Below are 10641 nucleotides of genomic sequence, written 5' to 3'. Positions count from 1 at the left end.
CAATTCCTCTTTCTCTGACTTCACGCTCAGCCAACAACGCAGCTGGGAGTGATTGCCTCATTTGTTTAGACACTCCCATAATGAATAATAAAGAGGGCGCCCGCAGCTCTGTCCAAACTCTGGGTCCTTACAATATAAAATAAACGTCTTAATGCCAATGAATAAAAAGTTCGGTCTGCAAAAACCGTTTTTTTAACAAACTTTATTGCATATCTTGCCGTTTTACAAATATACAGTTTCAGGCTTCCATTAAAAAATAGTTCCACACGGGATTCGATCCCCAAACCTCTATATTCGCAAACCAATGCTTTTATCGCTAGACCATCACATCCACATGCTGATGCTGTGGAATATTTATCAGTAATGACAACGTTGTTACAGGGTGGAACCACTGGGACGAACTGTGTAGCGGAAATGCACTAAATAATACTAAGAGCACGTTTAGAAGATAATCTAGCTCCACGTCGGAGCTCTGTTTAGAAAGGACCACATAAAATATTTTTCAATGGTAGTATCATAATTTGTCCAGATCACTGACACGTCATCTGACCAACGGACATTACATAATGTGACCTATACCGGAACTTCTTTTTTGGCGAGTATTTTTGCGCAAGAAGGCGTGGCTATCCAAACTTCAAACGGATTGGTCCCCGAAGAGCGCATGGTCACGTGCTCAACACACCTGCTCATTAATTTGTTTGGGTGCAGGTGCACTGGTTTGGACTCAGTTCATTTTTGATTTGTTTGATGTGTGTTATTATTATTATTTATCTAATTATTTAGTCTTTGTTTAAACATACCAACTTGTTCTTTTTATATTTCAGGTGTTTTAGGCTTTTTATGCATTAACTTATCTTAAGTTTTAGGGTTAGGGTTAGGGGTTAGGGTTAGGGTTAGGGTTAGGGTTAGGGGGGGGAGACTATAATCTGTTGCCTTAAAGGACAAAGACTTTTGCATATAGCATGAAAAAAATTCTTAAATCTAAGCCTCGTTTAGACCTGCTCATTTTTTCATCAAGTAGAAGAAGGTTTTTATCAGATTAAGAAACAAGCAATGATGATAATTGCTATCACTGTCCCTAAGGATGAGAACAATAGAACTCATTCAATTTTCACTACAATGTCTAGATGAGTGTCAGCTATGTCTGATATCTTGGCCAATTAGCTGGACCGGGATCTTACAAAGTGCAGGTGGTTTAACGTCCAGTGTGATGAGTCTGTGGACGGCAACAGTACAGCATAGCTTTTGGTTTCCACAAGAGAAGAATTCCTGACACATCTGCCCTAACAGACAACTACAAGAGGAGTTGAAATGTATAACACGGTGAAGGAGTTTTTGTGCAGAAAAAGGTACCATTAGAAAAGCCAGTAGCAGTGACTGCAGACAGGTTTCATCACTCACTGTAAGCTGTAAAGCTGACCCAGACTTTCCAAAATGTCTGCATTACTGCTGCGTCATTCACCAGTAGGCCTTATGTGCAGAAGTGATTGGCTCTGGACACATAATGACTCATATTGTGAAAATCATAAAAAAAACCTCAGCTGCAAAGCAAAACAGAACAGGATTTTTAAGGTGCTATTGGTGGAGATATCTGCTGAATATGGTGAATATGAATATGGTGAATCTGAACTTGTATTCTTGACTGACATTACTGGAAAACTAAACCACTTGATCTGCGAGCTGCAAGACATTGGCAAAACTATATTTTTTTATTGACCAGCCTGCCTGAGCCAGTGTTTTTCTTGTGGGGATCTTTTCTGCCAGGGCTTGCCGGCTTGGTCAGTGGATGTTGGTGCAGTTGTCTCCCTTGCTGGGACAGCTGGAGTTAAACATAGCAGCCTCACGGCTGTGAAGTGGACCCCGTTGCTGTCCCAGTCTGGATGGGCACTGTGGTGATGTTCCAATGTTCAGGCTGGCTCCTGGTATGAAGAAATTCCCAATTACCATTTCCTAACCGCAGAGCCAAGGATGTGTTTACATGTTTAGGTCAAAAATGTGATGAACAGCTTCATGTTGTCTATTGATGTAAGTTTAAACCTAAACATGCCACCCTGTTACTAATCCAGTTGATGTGGTTCTCCATCTGTGTCTAGGTGATAGAAAAGCATTTTTTTATATTTAGAGCTCTAAGCAAACAAACAGTTGTCTATATAAAAGAGCTTTTACAATTGTGCACTTTTAGCAGGTCTCTGAATACATGTGACCAATGTATAATGGATTTTCACAGACTTTGTTTAAAACTGAAGGTGACAGAGACTTTGGAGAAGTGGCTACATTATTCTGGACTTCTTTGTTTCATCCACAGAAGAGTAAAATATGTGATTGATTTTGAAAAGCTGCTGAAAAATGTATCTTTTTAAAATTGCAATTTCTAATTTGGGTTTTACATTTTGTGTTCCATTTTTTGTGATTTTATTAGAAAGATTTGTTATTTATTTGGTGTTTAAAGGTGGTACATATTGTATATACACAATCTTCTTAGAGACATTTGCTATATGTTGTGTTTGTTGTCATTGTAGTTTAATTTCTTTGGATGTATAGAAAGGAAATGTAGTTGCAGCATTGATTAAAAAATCATAAAAGAGACATTTACTGTCTGATGTTACATCTGTAGGAGTGTACTGAGGCTGGGTTTTGTTTTGGAGCACATTCATATGTTTTGTTTGTAAAAAAAAAAAAGATAAAATATAAAGTTAAATGTATTTTGGATGAATAAAAAAGCAATGATTAGTGCTAAGGATGTATAAAAGACAAACAAAACAAAGGAAATTGCTGTATTTTAGTGTTGAACTAGGCTTTCTAACTGTTCTACTTTCTGTCTGCCACTCCTGGCTAATTTACATGTGAGCACACAGCCGGGGGTTGGGGGGGGGGCTAACTCCACTCCTGCAGCAGGGGAGACTGATGAAAAGCTTGAGGATGTAAGATTGAATAAATAAAATCCTAGAGTTTACCAGTTCATTTTATAAATGTAAATATTTTTTATTTTGGTGCTGATAAACTAAACAGAAGTTATGATAAAAATATTTGCTTGAGTCAAAATGTCCAAAAATTTGCTTTTAGCACAATAGGGTGATTAAGGTGGTTAAATGTTTCTCCTACGTATAGTGCTGCTTTTCAAACGTGAAGCTTTGTAGGACGCATCTAATTCTGAAATCTCAGCTTCCTGAGACAAACGGCTGATTTCCTATAAAGCTTGATTATATGACTGCAACGGAATCGACCACTTCCTGTTTGGCAGTGCCTTACGCAGGCACCGTCAGATGTACACCCATGAAACTTGAGATGATGAGAGAAGAGCCTTCTGAGTATCTCCAGTTTTAATTTCATGCACATCGGAAAAAGCACATAGAAAATACAGGGCAGAATGTGCCCCATGCAATAACTAGGTGGCGCTATAGAGCTCGTCCAAAGTTGTCATATCCATGGGTTCAGAATGGAAGCTTCGTCATATCCATTGAAATTCAGTGAGATTGGACAAGGAATGTGCACATGAGAGCAACATTTGTCTGCATGGCGAGACGCCCAACTTTGCCGCTCTGTCAAGACCACACCCCTGCGTTGAAAGATATGTTTTATATCAGAGTAAACTTCAATGGTTTTTCAACAGGTGGACGTCATTTTGAGGTGTGTCGGCTCATCCTACTTGGAGCAGTGATGCTCCAAGTAAAACATGTCATTTCCTGTTGCCAACAGGTGGCGCTACACCTGTTTCGGATTTTTCGACTGCAGATGTGTTCAAAGTTAGACTACAATCATGCACAACAAATTTGGATCAGATTAGATTATTTATGGCTGAGTAATGGCCATTTTTCTTTTCATGGCGTGATTTCGAAACGACCTCAAATTTTGACGCGCCGCCACGGTCACAAACAACCGTAAAAACTTAAAAGCTTCGCAATTTAATATTGGACATGTGTTTAGTTTACAAAACCAAAGTTTGGAGTCATTGTTCAAAAATCTCTAGGAGGAGTTCGTTCTAGAACGAGGCCTGCAAATGACCAAAATACAGCAAAAATGACATATTGACATCAATATAGCAGACTTCCTGTGCAACTGACAGCTTGGTCCCAAGAGACTTTTTTGTAGGTCTCCATCTGATGAACATGTCCTGTAAAAATCAAGCTTGTATGTTAAAGAACATGGCGGGGCTCTCAAAAACAAACATGGTAGGTGGCGCTATTGAGCCGTTTTTGTTCACCCATGCAAGTGCTGTATATCTAAGTTGGAGATATTTATGAGGCATCTCATTCTGAAATCTCAGCCTCGTGATACAAACGGCTGATTTTTTATGAATTTTTAATTATCTGACTGCAACGCAATCAACCACTTCCTGTTTGGTGGTGGCTTGCGCAGGCACCGTCAGGTGTACACCCATGAAATTTTAGACGATGAGAGAAGACCCTTATGAGTATCTCCTGCTGTAATTTTATGAATGTCGGACAAAGCACAGAGAAAAGAAAGGTCAGAATGTGACATAAAATGTATTTGTCAATATCTAGGTGGCGCTATGGAGTTCGTCCAAGATTGTCATATCCATTGGTTCAGAATGGAAGCCTCATCACCTCTATTGAATTTCAGTGAGATTGGGCAAGGAATGTGCACGTGAGAGCAACTTTTGTCTGCATGGCGAGACGCCCAACTTCACCGCTCTGTCACGACCACACCTCTGCATTGAAAGTTATGGCTTTTTATCAGAGTAAACTTCAATGGCTTTTCAACAGGTGGACATCATTTTGAGGTGTGTCGGCTCATCCTACTCGGAGCAGTGATGCTCCAAGTAAAACATGTCATTTCCTTTTGCCAGCAGGTGGCGCTACACCTGTTCTGGATTTTTCCACTTCTGATGTGGTCAGGGTCAGACTACAATCATGCACATCAATTTTGGATCAGATTGGATTTTGCATGGCTGAGTAATGGCCATTTTTCTTTTCATGGCGTGTTTTCAAAATGACCTCCATTTTCGACACGCCGCCACGGTCACAAACATCCGTAAAAACTTAAAAGCTTCACAATTTAACATCGGACATGTGTCTAGTTTACAAAACCAAAGTTTGGAGTCATTACTCCAAAATCTCTAGGAGGAGTTCGTTCTAGAGCGAGGCCTGCAAATGTCCAAAATGAAGCAAAAATGACATATTGACCTCAATATATCAGACTTCCTGTGCGAGTGACAGGTGGGTCCTTTCAGACTTTTTTGTAGGTCTCCATCTGAAGAACATGCCCTGTAAAAATCAAGCTTGTACGTTAAAGCGTATGCGGGGCGTCGGGACAAAAGTCACTGTAGGTGGCGCTATCGAGCCGTTTTTGTGCGCCCATGCCAATCTCCTATAAAATACGAAATTTTTCGCGACTCCTGATGTGTGTGCCAAATTTGGTGAGTTTTGGGGTATGTTAAAGGCCTCAAAAAGGCGACTCTTCCGGTAGAATAATAGGGTCCTTGCACTCCGTGCTCGGGCCCTAATAATAAACATTCGAATTACAATAGGGTCCTTGCACTCCGTGCTCGGGCCCTAATAAACATCTATCCCACCCAGTCATTTTAGATAGACCCTGGTTCACAAGCACTCATTCTCACTTTATAGTTGGCATTCACAATGTGACACAAGCACTTCTCACAAATCTTCAAACATTATCTTTATATTTTAATTCCGCACTGAAGTGTTACAAGGGCAACAAGCTTAGTGGAGTAGATGATAAACATCCAGTCCGCCACCAGATGCCGCTGTTCTGTGTGGTTTCAAATCCCCAAATGCTTCATTCATTTTTCTGGCACATTTACATGAAGCCCCATGAGAGCTTCACGGGGCTTCGATTTTCTTCCCGAATTTTTATGCAGTAATTTATCTGGATGGGCTGCACGGTGGTGCAGTGGTTAGCGCTCTTGCCTCACAGCAAGAAGGCCCCTGGTTCAAGTCCCGGCTGGGGGACATGAAAAATACATCAATGGGGGACCTTTCTGTGTGGAGTTTGCATGTTCTCCCCGTACGTGCGTGGGTTCTCTCCGGGATCTCCGGCTTCCTCCCGCTGTCCAAAAACATGCTTCATAGGTTAATTGGCAACTCTAAATTGTCCATAGGTGTGAATGTGAGAGTGCACGGGTGTGTGATTGTGGACGTTCTACCCTGCGACAGACTGGCGACCTGTCCAGGGCATCCCCTGCCTACGCCCAAGTAGCCGGGATAGGCTAAGACAGCCCCGTGACCCCGAAAGGGACGAAGCGGTACAGGAAATGAATAATTTATCTGAAGTTTTTATATTTTAGCTGTTTTTCTATTTTCACTTTTTTAATGATCACGTTTACATTTCAGACTGTTTGAGAGTGTTTGTCACGCTTGGCAGAGTGTCTGTCTATGCTGACTTCCGGGCCAACAGGAGGTTCTCTCTTAAGGTTTTTTTTAAATCATTCCTCTTTTACTTGTGTTTGTTTTTGTGTATTTTATTAGGAGCTGCTTACTATTTTGTTTAAACTTTTTTGCAATGGTGCATCCTTGTTTGTTTTTTATATACAGCACCTTGAGCTGTTTTCGTAACCCTTGCGCTGTCCTAAGCACTTTAACGTTGGGAGTTGGGTCATCTAGACCCACTAGACAGTGCTCTGAACCTTTTTTCTTCAATGATTTGTGATCTTCACTGGTGTCCATGGATTACATGAAATCTTTCCACCTTTATCCACCTTTGTGATGGTAGGAATAACAGAACAAAGTAAGGGTGGGGTCATCTAAGATTGCACAAGGGTGAACATGAAAGGTGCTATATAAAGAAAAGTATTTTGAATTTTGAAATTCTTTATGCAGTTATGATTTTTCTTGCTGGAGCACAGCTTAAATATGGCTGTATTCTAATTCTGCTTTACTTGTACAAAACCCACTAAATTTTTAGTGGGTTTTGCTCTAAATATTTCCAAAATTTGTTATGGAGTTATAACTTTTCTTGCTAAAGCAGAGGTTAAATGCAGTGAGTTGGAAATCCTGGTGACAGCGCTGTGGTGGATTGCCAGCCCGGATAGCTGCACATCGTCAATCTAGCAGATCCCCCTCCTGCGAGATTGACGACAACGGAGGGCCTGAGCTTACTGTAGTGTTTTTTTCATCCCCAGACCTCTGCTTCTCCACCTTTTTTGGCTGGCCATCTGCAACCCCAAATCTGACACCAGGCGGGTCCCTCGTGGAAAAAAAGAAAGCAGAGGAGCCAAGGTGAGACCGTTCATTTTTTTTTCCAGAACAAGAGCACTTTCATTGTATTTTCATGGGAAATATCATTTTCAATGCAATTTCATAGAAAATTTCATTTTCATTAAATTTTAATTACATATCTAATGCATTTTTATTATAAATTCTATTTTCAATGTATTGTCAATGCAAATTTCATTTTCAATGCATTTTCGGGGTGAATATCTTTTTCATTGCGTTTTAATTGAGAATATCATTTACGTGGCGGTTGCATTAAAAAGCTTATTTGCATTGCTTTTGTGAATCTTATTTGCGTTGCGAATTTTATTTGCTTTGTGTTTGCTGGCAAATTTCATTTGCGTTGAAATGTTTGAATGTGGCTGTAATATAATTCTGCTTTACATCCCAGAATTCCTTGCTGGAAATCCGGCACCTGTTCAGGAAAATGAACTGGACCCCAAGCACACAATGAACTGAACACAGAGGTTACTGGTGTATCACTACGTCCAATCAGGAACCTGAAAGATGGCCGAGCTTGGCGGTTTTGGAAGTGCACCTCCTTCAATGGGTCAACTTCTACACTACTTCAGGACGATCTTCAACCTGTAAGTTCTCCATTTCTTGGTTTGGCCGCTGTGCCGAAGTTTTCGTCTTTCTCTTTAGTTGACTAAATGTTTTCCTAAACATATTTGGGGCAAAAAAGACTAAATTTTTAGTCTGTTTTGCACTAAATATTTCCAAAATTTGTTATGACTTTTTTTGCTGAAGCAGAGTTTCTAATCTACTCTATTCTATTCAGCCAGTGCATCAAGCCTGGACTGGGACCAGGGAAGTGACTTTTTGGCATCCGATTCGCCGTCCATGATGAGCAGCAGACTACGTGGACAGCAAGAGCGGGAGGACAGAATGGTTTCTGCGGTGAGTCGGAAATCGAAGCTTTTCCCTTTCCCACTCACTCAGGCTCGGGTCGCTCCGTCGTGCGGTTTATCCTCCAAGAGGGGGTGGAATCGGGTGCCCCCCCCAGTGCAGCAGACCTGACCAAGGGCCTGGGAAGTGACTTTTCGGTGTCTGATTCGGCATCCATGATGTGCAGCAGATTTCGTGGACAGCAAGAGCGGAAGGACAGCATCGTTTCAGCGGTTCAACGTCTGGAAGCAACTATCCCCAAATTGCAGCACCTTTCTGGTTGGCGGCGGACTGCCAGAACACGGAGATGGCCGGAGGCTAGATGGGCATACCGCCCAGTCCCACTGCTGCCTACCCAGGCGTTGGAGGCCTGCACGGCGATGGACAAGGGGCGGGCCCACGTCTACAAACGGATGAATGGAGCACTTTCTTGTTGGATCTTCTCCAAGGCTGGCGAAATAGTAAGCAAAAAATACAAAACGGGAAGAAGCCCAGCACAGTGGAGAAAATACAGTTTTAAATAAAACATCTATCCCACCCAGTCATTTAGATAGACCCTGGTTCACAAGCACTCATTCTCACTTTATAGTTGGCATTCACAATGTGACACAAGCACTTCTCACAAATCTTCAAACATTATCTTTATATTTTAATTCCGCACTGAAGTGTTACAAGGGCAACAAGCTTAGTGGAGTAGATGATAAACATCCAGTCCGCCACCAGATGCCGCTGTTCTGTGTGGTTTCAAATCCCCAAATGCTTCATTCATTTTTCTGGCACATTTACATGAAGCCCCATGAGAGCTTCACGGGGCTTCGATTTTCTTCCCGAATTTTTATGCAGTAATTTATCTGGATGGGCTGCACGGTGGTGCAGTGGTTAGCGCTCTTGCCTCACAGCAAGAAGGCCCCTGGTTCAAGTCCCGGCTGGGGGACATGAAAAATACATCGTTGGGGGACCTTTCTGTGTGGAGTTTGCATGTTCTCCCCGTGCGTGCGTGGGTTCTCTCCGGGATCTCCGGCTTCCTCCCGCTGTCCAAAAACATGCTTCATAGGTTAATTGGCAACTCTAAATTGTCCATAGGTGTGAATGTGAGAGTGCACGGGTGTGTGATTGTGGACGTTCTACCCTGCGACAGACTGGCGACCTGTCCAGGGCATCCCCTGCCTACGCCCAAGTAGCCGGGATAGGCTAAGACAGCCCCGTGACCCCGAAAGGGACGAAGCGGTACAGGAAATGAATAATTTATCTGAAGTTTTTATATTTTAGCTGTTTTTCTATTTTCACTTTTTTAATGATCACGTTTACATTTCAGACTGTTTGAGAGTGTTTGTCACGCTTGGCAGGGTGTCTGTCTATGCTGACTTCCGGGCTGACAGGAGGTTCTCTCTTAAGGTTTTTTTTAAATCATTCCTCTTTTACTTGTGTTTGTTTTTGTGTATTTTATTAGGAGCTGCTTACTATTTTGTTTAAACTTTTTTGCAATGGTGCATCCTTGTTTGTTTTTTATATACAGCACCTTGAGCTGTTTTCGTAACCCTTGCGCTGTCCTAAGCACTTTAACGTTGGGAGTTGGGTCATCTAGACCCACTAGACAGAGCTCTGAACCTTTTTTCTTCAATGATTTGTGATCTTCACTGGTGTCCATGGATTACATGAAATCTTTCCACCTTTATCCACCTTTGTGATGGTAGGAATAACAGAACAAAGTAAGGGTGGGGTCATCTAAGATTGCACAAGGGTGAACATGAAAGGTGCTATATAAAGAAAAGTATTTTGAATTTTGAAATTCTTTATGCAGTTATGATTTTTCTTGCTGGAGCACAGCTTAAATATGGCTGTATTCTAATTCTGCTTTACTTGTACAAAACCCACTAAATTTTTAGTGGGTTTTGCTCTAAATATTTCCAAAATTTGTTATGGAGTTATAACTTTTCTTGCTAAAGCAGAGGTTAAATGCAGTGAGTTGGAAATCCTGGTGACAGCGCTGTGGTGGATTGCCAGCCCGGATAGCTGCACATCGTCAATCTAGCAGATCCCCCTCCTGCGAGATTGACGACAACGGAGGGCCTGAGCTTACTGTAGTGTTCTTTTCATCCCCAGACCTCTGCTTCTCCACCTTTTTTGGCTGGCCATCTGCAACCCCAAATCTGACACCCGGCGGGTCCCTCGTGGAAAAAAAGAAAGCAGAGGAGCCAAGGTGAGACCGTTCATTTTTTTTTCCAGAACAAGAGCACTTTCATTGTATTTTCATGGGAAATATCATTTTCAATGCAATTTCATAGAAAATTTCATTTTCATTAAATTTTAATTACATATCCAATGCATTTTTATTATAAATTCTATTTTCAATGTATTGTCAATGCAAATTTCATTTTCAATGCATTTTCGGGGTGAATATCTTTTTCATTGCGTTTTAATTGAGAATATCATTTACGTGGCGGTTGCATTAAAAAGCTTATTTGCATTGCTTTTGTGAATCTTATTTGCGTTGCGAATTTTATTTGCTTTGTGTTTGCTGGCAAATTTCATTTGCGTTGAAATGTTTGAATGTGGCTGTAAT

General features: G+C 41.4%; 1 long non-coding RNA gene across 1 annotated transcript; it reads left to right on the top strand.

The window, feature by feature from the left end:
* Window positions 1-7103: 7103 nt before the first annotated feature.
* LOC144984187 (uncharacterized) lies at window positions 7104-10411 on the top strand. The gene is made up of 3 exons (XR_013647889.1): window positions 7104-7196; window positions 7582-7777; window positions 7972-10411. It is a non-coding gene; the product is annotated as an uncharacterized LOC144984187 (long non-coding RNA).
* Window positions 10412-10641: the final 230 nt, after the last annotated feature.

Source organism: Oryzias latipes, chromosome 15 (genome assembly GCF_053564925.1).
Source record: "Oryzias latipes strain Hd-rR chromosome 15, Olatipes_Hd-rR_3.1".
Taxonomy (NCBI): domain Eukaryota; kingdom Metazoa; phylum Chordata; class Actinopteri; order Beloniformes; family Adrianichthyidae; genus Oryzias; species Oryzias latipes.
The sequence above is the reverse complement of the archived record's forward strand: the minus strand, read 5'-3'. Positions and strand labels throughout refer to the sequence as shown.